Consider the following 12,957-nt stretch of genomic DNA (forward strand, 5'->3'; position numbering starts at 1 on the left):
TGTTTCCATCCTTGTTCCCTATAGCCTACTTTCCTCACAGTTGTAAGAATGATCCTTTAAAAACTTACTGTATCCTCAGCTTCTTAAATGTCCTAACATGAGATGACCCCCAACGACCCGCATCCTTGTGTAATCACTTCCCCTTGAGTATAGAAAGGACTTACCAGTTCCATGATTGTGTTATGTTATATGCCAAAGGTGAAAGGATTTTACAGATGCAATTAAGGTCCATAATCGGTTGATTTTGAGTTCATCAAAGGGAGATTATCTTGGGTGGATCTGGCCCAATCAAAGGAGCCCTTTAAAAGCAGACTTAGGTTTTCCCTGGGCTCAGGACTGAAAGCATCAGAGATTTTCCCACTGGCCCTGAAACAGCAAAGAGATAAGATGTGAACTATCTCTGGCAGGTGCCATGTGGCAGGGGATGACAGTAGGAGGCCTCTGGAAGCATAGGACCCCCCTACCATATTCCAAATAACTGAATTCTGCCAAAAACCACATGAGTTCGAATGAAGATCCCAAGTTCCAGATGAGAACGTAGCCCAACTAGCACCCTGATTTCATTCTTGAAAGATCCTATAGAAAAATCCCATCGGGCTATAGCTATGGAAACTGTGAGACAACAAATGGGTGTTGAATTAAGCCACTAAGTTTGTGTTAATTATTATGTATCAACAGTATTTTCAATAAATACTGTTGAGCAAATGGTTTCCCATTCAATAATAAAAGNCACACACACACACACACACACACACACACACACACACACTCACACTCCCCCACCCTGAATCCTAAAATCTGGGTTAGAGGCCACGCCTATGCGCTCTCTGGCAACTTGAACTTCCCCTAATATGCCACTGAATACAGGTGCTGGGTCTGCCTATTGACCTGATAGTAGCCACCGTTAAACACCAAGTTCTCTGGCAGCAGGAACACGAGCTCCTTGGTGACCACACATCCCCAGGAGGAAGCACCAGACGGAAGCTCCTGAGGAAAGGGGCTGTGACTTCCCTGTTCAGTATGGTCTCTAGCATTCACCACACTCGCACATACTAGGTAGGCATTTGACTTTTTATTCGAGTCCAGGTTAGATGTCTTAAAATTGATAAATCAATAGCTGGCACTACGGTCTTGAAAATCTGAGAGATGGGTCTTTAGGAAGTAACAGCCTAGAACAGCAGGCAAGAAGAAAAAGCCCGACACTTTATATAGCACATCGCGGGAATAACCCAAATTTTCAAAACTCTCCTCAATGAGTACATTCCAGGCAGCTATGGAAATGAGCTAAATCTTTAAGTTTGACATTTCCTTGGTACTTCCTGCGGTCTTACTCTAATATTCTATATCATTGTGAACATATTTTCTAAGTTGACAATATTGTCCTCAAATGTCAAACAATAATAAGTCCTCAGATAATAAAGAGAATTCCCAGTCTACTTCCCAGAGCTTTCATAAAGCCTAAGTGAGAAAGTATTTTTAAAAAAAGTCTTCCAAAACACACAAAAACTACACAAAAGCTATAAGACTTATTATAGATCAATAGTAAGCAAAGCCCAGAAGAAACTGTTATTGAAATTTTTATACTTTAATTTCTGGGGATAAATGAACACTGTGAATGAAACCGCTATCCTTTTGAATTAAGAAGCGTTCAGAAGGATTACAGCTTCATTCATAATTTGAATTGCTTCCAGAAGATGGTCCCAAGTTATTTGCTTGTTTCTCAATTATCTAAAAGTTTCAGACACTGCAAATATCTAAAAAGCTCATTAGAAGTCAGAGCTTTATGGACCTAAATTTGGTTTGTAGATGAATGCATGTGCACTGCATAAAACCCATAACAGTCAGAAATCCTATGATGCATGGAAGGTTATTTAAATGAACTTTTACCCCAAACAAACCTAAAGTGTGTAAATTCATAAGGGGTTTGAAGTTTGCCACCCCAAAATATGCCTCTTTGGGATACTGAGTACAGGAAAACCTTGGTTTGCAAGCATAGCTCATTCCGGACACATGCTTGTAATCCAAAGCACTTGTATATCAAAGCAAATTTCCCCATAAGAAATAATGGAAACTCAGACGATTTGTTCCACAACCCAAAAATATTCATATAAAAATGATTACAATATTGTAATATAAGACCAAATAATAAAGAAAATACAAAGAAAAATAAACAAATTCACCTGCACTTACCTTTGAAAACCTTCGTGGCTGGTGTGAGGGAGACAAGAGAGATTCTGTTGTCACTATAACAGAATCACTGCTATCTATTGGCTCAATGGAATCTTTTTTTTTTTCATGCTACTTTAGCAAGGAACCTAACCAATGACACTTGCTTTGCCTCCTTTTGAGGATTTTGCGGAAATGTGACATTGCGTTGTCATTAAACAGATTCATCGCTCACACTGTTTCCTACATTTTACACATCTCCCTAATCTCATTTGAAGTGAGGGAGTCCTCTGCCTTTTTCTCCTCCTCCTCTGCAGATGAGCTCTCCTCTGTAACCTCTTGCTGTTGCTCGCGGTGCAGATCCATCAGTTGGTCGGGGGTCAGCTCCTGGCCATGTTCCTCCACCAGCTCTTGAATGTCGTCCTCATTCACCTCCAGTCCAATGATCTTCCCCAAGGACTCAATTTCATCGACAACTGGCAGCTCCTGTTCATGAGCAAGCCCCTCTAAGTCATGTCCAAGAACGCAATCAGGCCACAGTTTTCTCCAAGCAGAATTGAGGGTTCTCTTGGTGACCCCATCCCAGGCTTTATCAATGATCTTGAGTTCACGATGTGGAAATGATTGTTCAAAACTTTTGGAGAGTAAGGTTTGTCCCTTCGGTCACCTTGAAGCATTGCTGAAATAGTGCTTTGGTGTAAAGCTTTTTAAAGTTCAAAATGACCTGCTGATTGATGGGCTGGAGGATTGGAGTGGTGTTGGGAGGAAGAAGCTTGACCTTAACGAACTCGAATTCCTCCAGTAAGTCGTCCTCAAAGCCTGGAGGATGAGCAGGAGCATTATCCATAACTAGCAAGGCTTTGAGTGGCAGATTCTCTTCTAAAAGGTGTTTCTTCACTGCAGGACCAAAGACCTCGTTGATCCACTCAACAAACAAGATACAAGTGACCCAAGCCTTGCTGTTGGAGCTCCATATAACGTTTAACTGGCTCTTCTGCACCTCGTATTTCTTGAAGGCTCGTGGATTCTCAGAATGATACACGAGCAGGGGCTTGACTTTGAAATCCCTGCTTGCATTAGCACAAAACAAGAGGGTGAGACGGTCTTGCATGGGTTTGTGACCGGGCATTGCATTTTCTTCTTCTATAATGTAGGTCCTCTTTGGCATCGTTTTCCAAAAAAGCCCTGTCTCGTCGCAGTTAAAAACTTCCTCCAGCAGGTAACACTCAGAAACCATGAGCTTCTGAAACTTGGTAGCGAACGTCTCAGCTGCCTTAGCATCTAAACTCACAGACTCTTCGTGCCTCACAACACTATGGATGCCACTTCTACTCTTACAGTTATCAAACCATCCCCTGCTTGCCTTGAAGCCATCTTCATTTTCTGTTGACGTACCTGGCAGTTTACTTACGAGGTCGGTGTACAAGGCCTTTGCCTTCTCGCAGATCAAGTTCTCAGTCACAGTATCACCTGCTAGTTGCTTCTCGTTTATCCAAACCAGAAGCAACTTTTCTACATCTTCCAGAACACATGGCCGTTGCTTTGATATTCTCATGACTCCTTTTGCTGCATNGCTGCCAGCACTCTCCAAATCTTTACTGCTCTTCCACGCTTTTGAGGTACATTTATACTGGGGAGACTGTGTCCTGCGTCTTTCTGCAGGGAAGGACTTAGGGGACTGCAGAGAAATGAAATCACAAGGAGCTCTGAAAAGTGGTACACTGATTGACTGGTTATCTCGTCTCTCATGACTGAATTATCTATTGGGTCGTCGAAAAAATCATGATGTAGTTTTTCTGTTTTTCGTTGTAAAAATGTGTCATGACTTTTCCGACAACCCAATATTTAAGAGACCCAGTATAACCAATCTCAAAAAGATGCCAAAAAACAGGACACTAGAGAGCAGAGACCTGAGCCTAGGGAGGCAGCCGAGCACCAGGGTTAAGGCACAGCTCAGGACACAAGCTCTGCCACTCACCAGCTCCCTGACATAAACAAGCGACTTAACTTCCCTCAGTATTCATTTCCCTATCTGCTAATTGGGCATTTGTGTTAAAAATGAATTGGAATTCGTGAAAGCATAGAGGACCCCACCCCCACCCCAATATTGGGCCCTGGGAGTTTTTCAGTCTCAAGCTAGTGTAAGCCAAGCCTCCAGCAACTCACCTTTTGTAGTTTAAGGACTCTGCCACTCGGGTGGGGGTGGGGGGCGCTGCTCCTTCACTTCTGCTTCTGGTGAACTGATTCTTGGTATCTACTTCTCTCTCCCTTTCTCAGGGTGGCCATCTACCCTGTGACCTCAGTTCTCTGATGTATCTAAAAAGAGTTATTGATCTCCAGTTTGTTGAGCTAATTTTCTTATTGTGAAGACAGGAGCACAGACTTCCAAACTCTTTATATATTGTCTTGTTAAATTTTTTGGTTTATTAATGTGTTGTTTTGGTAGTTTTATAGTCCTATTAATAATGTTCAAGCCTTCAAAAGTCTATGTTTATTTCAAGTATTTTGGTTATAGCATGCTATGTGAAAGTACTATTCACACACAGGAAAAATACACTCAGACATACGAGTGTTTAGAGAAGTAGATGATCCCTCCTACAGTGCCGCTCACCCTAGATGAATTCTGTGCAGTACCTCTGGTACTTAAAAATCTCTCTAGGGCCGGCAAAGTGGCTCATTGGTTAAGAGTTGGCTTGGGAGCGTAAGCTCTGAGCAGCAGGAACGCCAGTTCGGTTCCCACATAGGCCAGTGACGCTGCACCCTATACATGATGGTGAACAACAGTTCGACCTGGAGCTGGGCTGCCATGAGTCGCTGGCGGCGGTGTAGGCTGCAATTGGGCTGGCCAGCAGCTGGCGTGAGCTGCCGTGAGCCACAGTGACTGGCCGTCCAATGGCCGGCGACCGATCTGCCTCAGCCAGGAAGAGCGCAATGATCACAATACCAACATGGGCCAGTGAAGTGACGTCCTCCACAACTAGCCTGAAGAACAAAAGGACAGCAACTTGTCTGTTCCCCTTCCCCGATTCCCCAACGCTGTTCCCTCCCTCAATTCCCCAATAAAATCTTTTATTAAAAAAATCTCTCTAGCTGTTCTGATTACAATGATCTTTTCTTTATAAATAACTTCTACAAGCAGATGTCAGCCCACATGAATGTGGCTCCACTAGTCAGTTAAGACTGCAGTCAAGCATCTGGATGGCCACCAGCATTCCTCTCCAAGTAATGAAATCTCTATTTCCCCAACTAACTCTCCTTCTTGTAAAAGGAAGCTAATGTCCTTTAGATGCCACTGAGCCACCAGTAAGCCCTCAGCCACCAGGATTTCCATGGAGCACAAGTGTGGGGAGATCCTCCTTAAGTAGATCTCTTATGCAAATGAGTATGTAAGATGATTAACCTTTGAGGAAAAAACATCCAATCAATGAGGAGGAACAAGACCTAAGCTCTACAGTCAGTTCACTAAATGAGGCCAGTGCTTAGCAAAGTGGTAATGAACATCCTCAGCTATTTCTTAGAAGGAGAAACCATCAGGGCTGGTGATCCTCGCTGAAAAATGAAAACAATCCATCCCTTCCCCCACATCATCCCTCCTCTCCCTGCTCCCAGCCATCTAGGCCAACTGGTCACTCCCCTCCACCCCACACACTCCATCTCAACCATCACAAGTTCTGCTAAATCCATCTTATCAGTATCTCGGGGATTCATTACCTCTTTTCATCTCCACTGCCTTCCCTCCAACAGGCCACCTTTAAGGGGGCCCCTTAACTGGTTTCACTGCCTGCAGTTTTAGCCTCTCAATCCATTTTCCCCCAAAAAAACAGCAAGATCTTCCAAATTTAAATGTCTGATCAAGTTACTCTACTGGTTAAAATCCTTCAGTGGCTCCCCAGTATTAAAAATGATGGATAAAATCCATGTGCCTCAGCATAATTCTAAGGCCTTCATGAATTGGCTTGGAGGTTCCTAAATTTTGCTACACACAGAAATCTGGGGAGCTTGACAAATCCCGATGCCCCAGCACACCCCATACCAATTAAGTCACAAAAGCAAAGTGTGGTGCACTGGTTAAGAGCTGNATCATTGAAAAAAGTTTATCACTAAGCAAAAATCGTGACACCTTTCTGAACAAGTGGACAACTATTTTCATGGCTAAAGTGAAAATGTACACAAAATATTTCTGATACTTATTTTTTAGGAACCTGTGGCTTGAGCTATCGGAAGATTGCTCACTCTACAAGTCACCAGAAATGCTTGTGGCTCCTGCTTTTTACCAGCTGAGTGACCCTTGTTCTCCTGAGGCCTGAGGGGACACAGCTGGAACCAGCCCCTGCACAGGGAGGCAGCCAAGGCAGCTGGGGCCATACTGGTCCCTGCCTGCCGCTGGATGGCAGGAGGGGCAGCGGTTGGCATACTCATTGGGTGCACTTAGCATCAAGGAGCAAAAAATTAATAATGCATCACTTTGGCAATTTCCTGAGCTGAGATAGTCAAGCTTGAAAGAGGTTTGCTTCAAGTGCTCTGGCATGCAATATGGCAGCAATTCCTCTTCCCTTTGACAGAGGGGAAAAAAACAGATTTTAAAACATCTTCAAAAGCTGAATGTGATATCGAAAAGGATGAATATGCCATGTATCTATGGAGTAGCCAAGCAACATAGAAACATTCTTTTTTAACCTAAAAAGACTAACCAAAATTAAAAGGAACGTTTTTAAAAGTGAAAGAACCATATTTGATAAAAACTCAGATTTCTCGAGATCTGCACCTGTGAGCTCCAGCGGACGTACAAGGAACCAGGTGTTTGCCAGAGCTTGTTAACAAACCCCTTCCTGCTGCAAGATGGCATGTCTCTCAACATGACAATCTAAGGAGGCGGGGAAGTGACAAAGGAAACGTGATCTAGTCTCCATGGAGAGCCTGTCCTACTCTCCCTCAACTGAACACGGTACCCTTAGTGCACATCTTTCCAAAAGGGACCACATCTCAGGGCTGCAAGTCAAGCCTGGAAAGGCCAGATTTCATCACTGAATTGTCTGGGTAAACAGCTAAATTTTCTCAAACACTGCACACAGTTTATCATATACCAGCTTTGGGTTCCTGAATGTGTATTCTTCATATGTTGGTAAATGGAAATTCATTTCAACAAAATTATTCAAATGCTCCTTCACTGATACGTTCCAAAAAAACTTACAAGAAGCAGAACAAGAACTAAGAAAGGGAAGGAAAGGGAAGATGTTTGAGAGGCGGGGAGACCCACAGTTTCACACAGCAGCAGGAAGAAATTGTAACAAACACTTTGGTAAAAGAGAATCATAGTCTCTTCCTTGCAATTATCCCTGAAAAGAGCAGTGATTGGCAGGTAAGGAAAGAAAAAGTGGAATCAATTATAAATTAATTGGTGAAGAGAATAAATCCCAGCAGTAAATGCCAACCAGTTTTAAGCAGGTAAAATGTATATGCATTATCCTCTCTCCTTTCTGAATAATTTTACAGCCCTGCACAATAGGAGCCGCTGTCACTGGAGAACCAGACTCAGCCATGCAAAGTCCTTGGTGAGACCAGCTTCCTGCCAGCTGCTCCCAACGGCCCAGCAATAATGAGGCCGCCTGGTCATTCTGCTCTGTCCTCTCAGGTGACTGGCAGGAAATTCTGGTTAAGATTCTAGATGACAACTGCTTTCAAACCTAGGTATTCATAACATAAAAGAAACTCATAATAAAAAGTCTGTTATGAAAGCATAACACTACTTGTGTAATTTGGGGTGTAAGGAAAACTGCAGAAAATCTTTTGAGCATCTCTTAAATCACAATGAAAGAATCAACCTGTCCTCATGAGGCCAAGCCTTGGTATCATATTGTGCAAAGCAGGGTAAGTCTAAGATGTAATGAAAGATGGGTTGCATGCAACACGACCCTGTCCATTAGAAGTATGTCAGTTTAGGTGACTCACTGGGTCTTCAAAATAAGTAATAGAACATAAAGGGAGAAAAACTTTCTTAAGAGAAAAAATATTACAGATAAGAAAAAATAACTTTTAGAATTTTCACATCTTATGACAAATTATATACCATATCCTATTCTTATGGTTATATAATCAGTACCTTCATAATAAATATTTTTAATTTTCCCCTCAAAAATGCAGATGCTTTAAAACACAAAACATAACCAAAAAAAAGCCCACCTAAAAACAAAATTATTATCTTAAGCTGATAAAAGTCATAACACTGCAGTGACTTCCAAGAGAAAAGCTTTCAAATAAAACAATTATTTTTAGTAGGGATTAAAGAAGATGGGACCTATCACTTATAAAAGAGTAGAAATAATCGGCTAGCCGAGTGGCTTGAGTTGGTTAAGAGCTCACTCAAGAGTGTGAGCTCTGAGCAACAGGGTCGCCAGTTCGATTCCTGGCCTGAGCTGAGCTGCTGCTGAGCTGCCAACAGGTGGCAGGATGGCTCAGCTAAAAAAAAAAGAAAGAAAGAAAGAATCTACAACAATGCAGATTCAGAAGATTAATAATGCAGGTGTTTACTAAGATGAAGAGGAGTGCAGACTAAAAATCAAACGCCCATCATCATTCCTGGAAGCATTTCTGGAACTTTCCCTGTGGACACACGTTTTTGTCTTCAAAAATGGCAGACAAAACCCAAAACAAACTGCAGACAGAGGAAGCTGAAACCTGCTTGGACACACTGCGAGGGACTCAGTGCCATGTCACATCTCCAGGAGCCACACAGGATGAGGGCTTTCACCAAGACTGTACTTGTCCCGCTCAGCGAGAAGAGTCCNTTTACACCAATTAACAAGATTTGATATCCTAAAAAATAAGGCAACAGAAAGCGGGCACAATCATTCAATCAAATAGCACATAGTAAAAATCAACTTCCAAAAGAAAATAAAAAGAGAAAAGGGCTCTTTCATTTTTCTTTTCTATTGTATTTTCAGTACACTCTAAATGGGTGTACTCTAAATAAACAACTGCACTATAAATGCTACAAGCATTGATTTTTTTTAATGAAATAGAAAATATATTAGCACAGACAATTTTGCCATTCTGAAGATGTGATGTGATGCTAAATAAGAGCAGAAAGCTTCCCTGATTCATTTTTAGAATGTTTAAAAATATTTAGTTTGTCTTTGTTCAAATAATTCTTTCACTCTGGAGTACCTAAAATATGATGCTGGGATTACATGTTTGAGGATAGTAATAAAACCCACCAAAAAATAAAAATGGATTTTTGGATATCAGTAAAGACACCCAAGGCAGGAACATGAAAATAAAGTGATACCACCACAGTTGCACTAGGGCTGTGGGAACACAATGCTAACAAACAGCCAAAATCTACCCTCTGTCTCCCAAGAAAAGCTTCCCTCAAAACAACTCTCACGGGACAAAAAAAAAAAAATCTCTCCACACAGCTACACACCAGGCAAATGAAAGTGAAACAATATGCACATGTGAAATTCAGCCCATGAAAACATTTCTCCATCCAGTCCGTGTCCTCTATTCCCCCTCAGGTGCCAGGCAGAAAGTTCCTGCTCCACCAATGTCCGATTAATTTCAGCCATAGCCACCCCAGACAGGAAGAAAAGAAGATGGCTCAGAAGAGACTTGAGAACACACAGCTCTCAGGGAATGACCCCAATGCCCACCACAGAAGAGGCTTGATGTAACCACTCTCCTGAGACCTACTTCCATCTCTCTTTCAATGATATGGGAATGGCCGTTTCAAATATTAGAAAATGTGTGCTCATTTGATTGACGTGTGCTCATGATGATTTTTTAAAACATCAAATTCCTGACTTTGATTTTTAAGGAAAACGGTTTCAAAATAAAAGGGCTCCTTTATTTACATAGGAATCATGGATCAGAGGAAGAAAGTGAGAATTCCTATAAAGCATTCTGATACCTTAGGAATAAAAACAACACATCGGTAATAGGATTAAACTTTCACCAAGAGCAGACCTTATTAGGATTTTCTCCTTGACCTAATAAGAAATAATCAATGAGTTTGGAATAGAGCTAGGATACATACATTCACCCCCGGAACACATGCCATAGCCCCAAGTAACGTGGCAGAGGCTGCTTCCTAGACCTTAGAGGTATTCGACAGAAGCCATGTGAAAAACACCATATAGGTGACAGCTTTACAGGGCAAAATACTTTATCACAAATGTGGCCTCAAAACTAACTCCGTGGTAACCATGGATTATCATGATGATTAAATGTAAAAGGCACCTAATAAGGGCTCATTAAGCATTGTCATTAGCATTGTTATTATTACTCATTAATCATGATAAAAAANCATGTGTAGCCAGCAGCCGCCGTGAGCTGCCGTCCAGAAGCCAGTGACTGATCTGCCTCATCCAGGAAGAGCGCAATGATGGTGCCAACTTGGGCCAGTGAAGCAAACGTCCTCCACAACTAGACTGAAGAACAAAAAGACAGCAACTTGTCTGTTCCCTTTCAACCCATTTCCCAGAGCTGTTCCCATCTCCCAATTCCCCAACAACAACAAAAATTTTTTTTAATCTAAAAAAATAAAATAAATAAATACATAAATAAAAAGGAAATATTCCAACCACCTTGTCTGAGCCTGAGATAGCCACGCAACCGCTGATAGACACGCATACCCCACTACTTCATTACAGTGAAGCACAGTAATCAACAATTCCAAGCAAGTCCTACTGTACAATGATTTAAATACTGTGTCTCATTTACTTAGGACCAAGGTGTGATCAGGAAATATGGTGAATTTTCAAATTTTAAAAATTTATTGCATAAAAGACACATTGCCATTAATCCCCCTCAAAATACACTGATAAATGATCAGCATCATTTACAAGATAGGTTAGCTAGTTCCTTAAAAAAAAAAGAAAAGATAAAATCAAACTCTATATCACAAGTTTCTGCTCTATGCCTTCCAAAATCACCACTGATAACTCTTTACTTCTAACAGTATTAAAAATATATTTTATTGATTATAGACAGTGCCATTACTGACAAAATCAAATAGAAGCTGCAAAATTACTACTCTGTAAAACTGTCTACATTTCAGTTTAAAATATTTTTAATGTTTTTTTAAAAATACATGTACATTGCTTAACAATTGGACATAAAAATACAGATTTATCTTTTAGTTCTATGGGACTATATAAACTGCATGTTTAACTTCTGTACATTAAAGTCCTGAACGCTTTCTCAGGAATGCATTGTGAATGACAACGGACAACAGTCTGGTGGCAGATGAAGGACCAGAACCAAGGTCTCTTGAGAGTATATCTTCTACGTTTCTCTTGCTAGGCCTCTCTCCTCTGAGGAGACTGCACAGACTTGTGACACCTATTCTATTCTAGCTACTCACAAGCTACTATCAGTTGCTCACGGTTAATGGCAGAGAATTCCAAGATCCATAAGGATGTAGCTAAATGAAGCACTTGTAAGTTAGACGTGCTACTCCCTTCTTAATCCATGAGAAATGTGGTCAAAAGCAATTCACATTCACTTTCAGTTACCTTTTTAAATAAAGTACACCCGAGGAAATTATGATTTTGAATCATAAGCAAAAATGTATGGGGTAAGTAGGAAATAAATGACTCTAACCACTGCAACTGTCAGCCTTGCTCTGAAGCTCCTGACAGCGAGGGAGAGAAGCAAAGGAGAAGCAGCAAGGAGGTGCAACTTCCTGCAGAAAGGACACACGCGGGGCGACCAGGATCCGCACGCAGTCAGGGGGTGACTGTCCAAGTTCCATGCAGATGCAACAATTTGGGTAAATAAATAAACTAAAAACAGTAGTATCTCAGAATCATAATAAAGCTAACAAGCGGAAAGTAAAAATATAAATTTTCAGTGCCTTCATCCTTGTCCTTTGGTGGGCTGGGAAGCTAGACTTTTTCCTAATGAACTACTTAAACTTTATTCCCATAAGTCATAAAAATTACTATACTTTTGATTTTTTTAAATCCATCTCTTGATCCCACCTCCCCCTCCAGCTACATACTACTCCATAAATCTCTACTCTTTCACCACAAAACGCCTCCAGTGTTATATACTGATGTCTCTAATTCCTCGCCTCCATTGTCTCTAACTCATTCCAATGAGGCGTTTATTCTACCACAATAGCTCCTGCCTAGCTCATCAATAATCTCCACATTAGTAACTCTCATATAGGATCTCAGCATTCGTTTTTTTCTTGAACAATCAGCAGCATTTGACAAAGCTGCTCCCTTCTTTTTCCTTCTCTTAGCCTTCAGCTCCCCACCTGGTCTTCTCTGATCTCTCTAGCTCTTCCTGACTGGTTCACTTGCTGTCCCTGCTCATGAACCAAGCTCTAAATATTGAATTACCCCAGGGCTCAGTTCTCAAACCACTCTTGTACAACTACATTCATGCCCGAGGTGATCTTATCCATCTCCTAATTGTAAATATCATCCATAAACTAAAAACTTACTAATTATATCTCTAGCTAAAGCTCTTTCCCTAAACTCCAAACCTACTAGCCTACTGCCTACTCAGCATCTCCATTTGGATATCTAACAGTCATTTCGAACCTCATACATCCAACACTAAGCTATTGATTTTCCTGACCCTCCAACTGGCTCTTCCTCACCTCGTTCTTCTAGTGCAGGGGTCGGCAAACTGCGGCTCGCGAGCCACATGCGGCTCTTTGGGTACGTTGCGACTCAAAAGTTTGCTGACCCCTGGAAGAGCCAATCCTGTTTCTCACAACAATTTAAAAATTATTCGAGAGCCATAAATATATTTTTACATAATCACCATTATGTGAATAAT

General features: G+C 41.4%; 1 protein-coding gene across 4 annotated transcripts in view; it reads right to left on the bottom strand.

Annotated features, from left to right (window-relative positions):
• Positions 1-12,957, bottom strand: part of FARS2 (phenylalanyl-tRNA synthetase 2, mitochondrial) — a 323,981-nt gene that overhangs the window by 221,408 nt on the left and 89,616 nt on the right. For 2 of the 4 annotated variants that reach the window (XM_019632557.1, XM_019632558.1), the window contains exon 2: positions 165-366. The exons of the other annotated variants lie outside the window; for them this stretch is intronic. The gene's annotated coding sequence lies outside the window, so the exon portion shown is untranslated. The remainder of the gene's footprint in view (positions 1-164; positions 367-12,957) is intronic. 4 annotated transcript variants of the gene reach the window in all.

Source organism: Hipposideros armiger, unplaced genomic scaffold (assembly GCF_001890085.2).
Source record: "Hipposideros armiger isolate ML-2016 unplaced genomic scaffold, ASM189008v1 scaffold_1153, whole genome shotgun sequence".
NCBI lineage: Eukaryota > Metazoa > Chordata > Mammalia > Chiroptera > Hipposideridae > Hipposideros > Hipposideros armiger.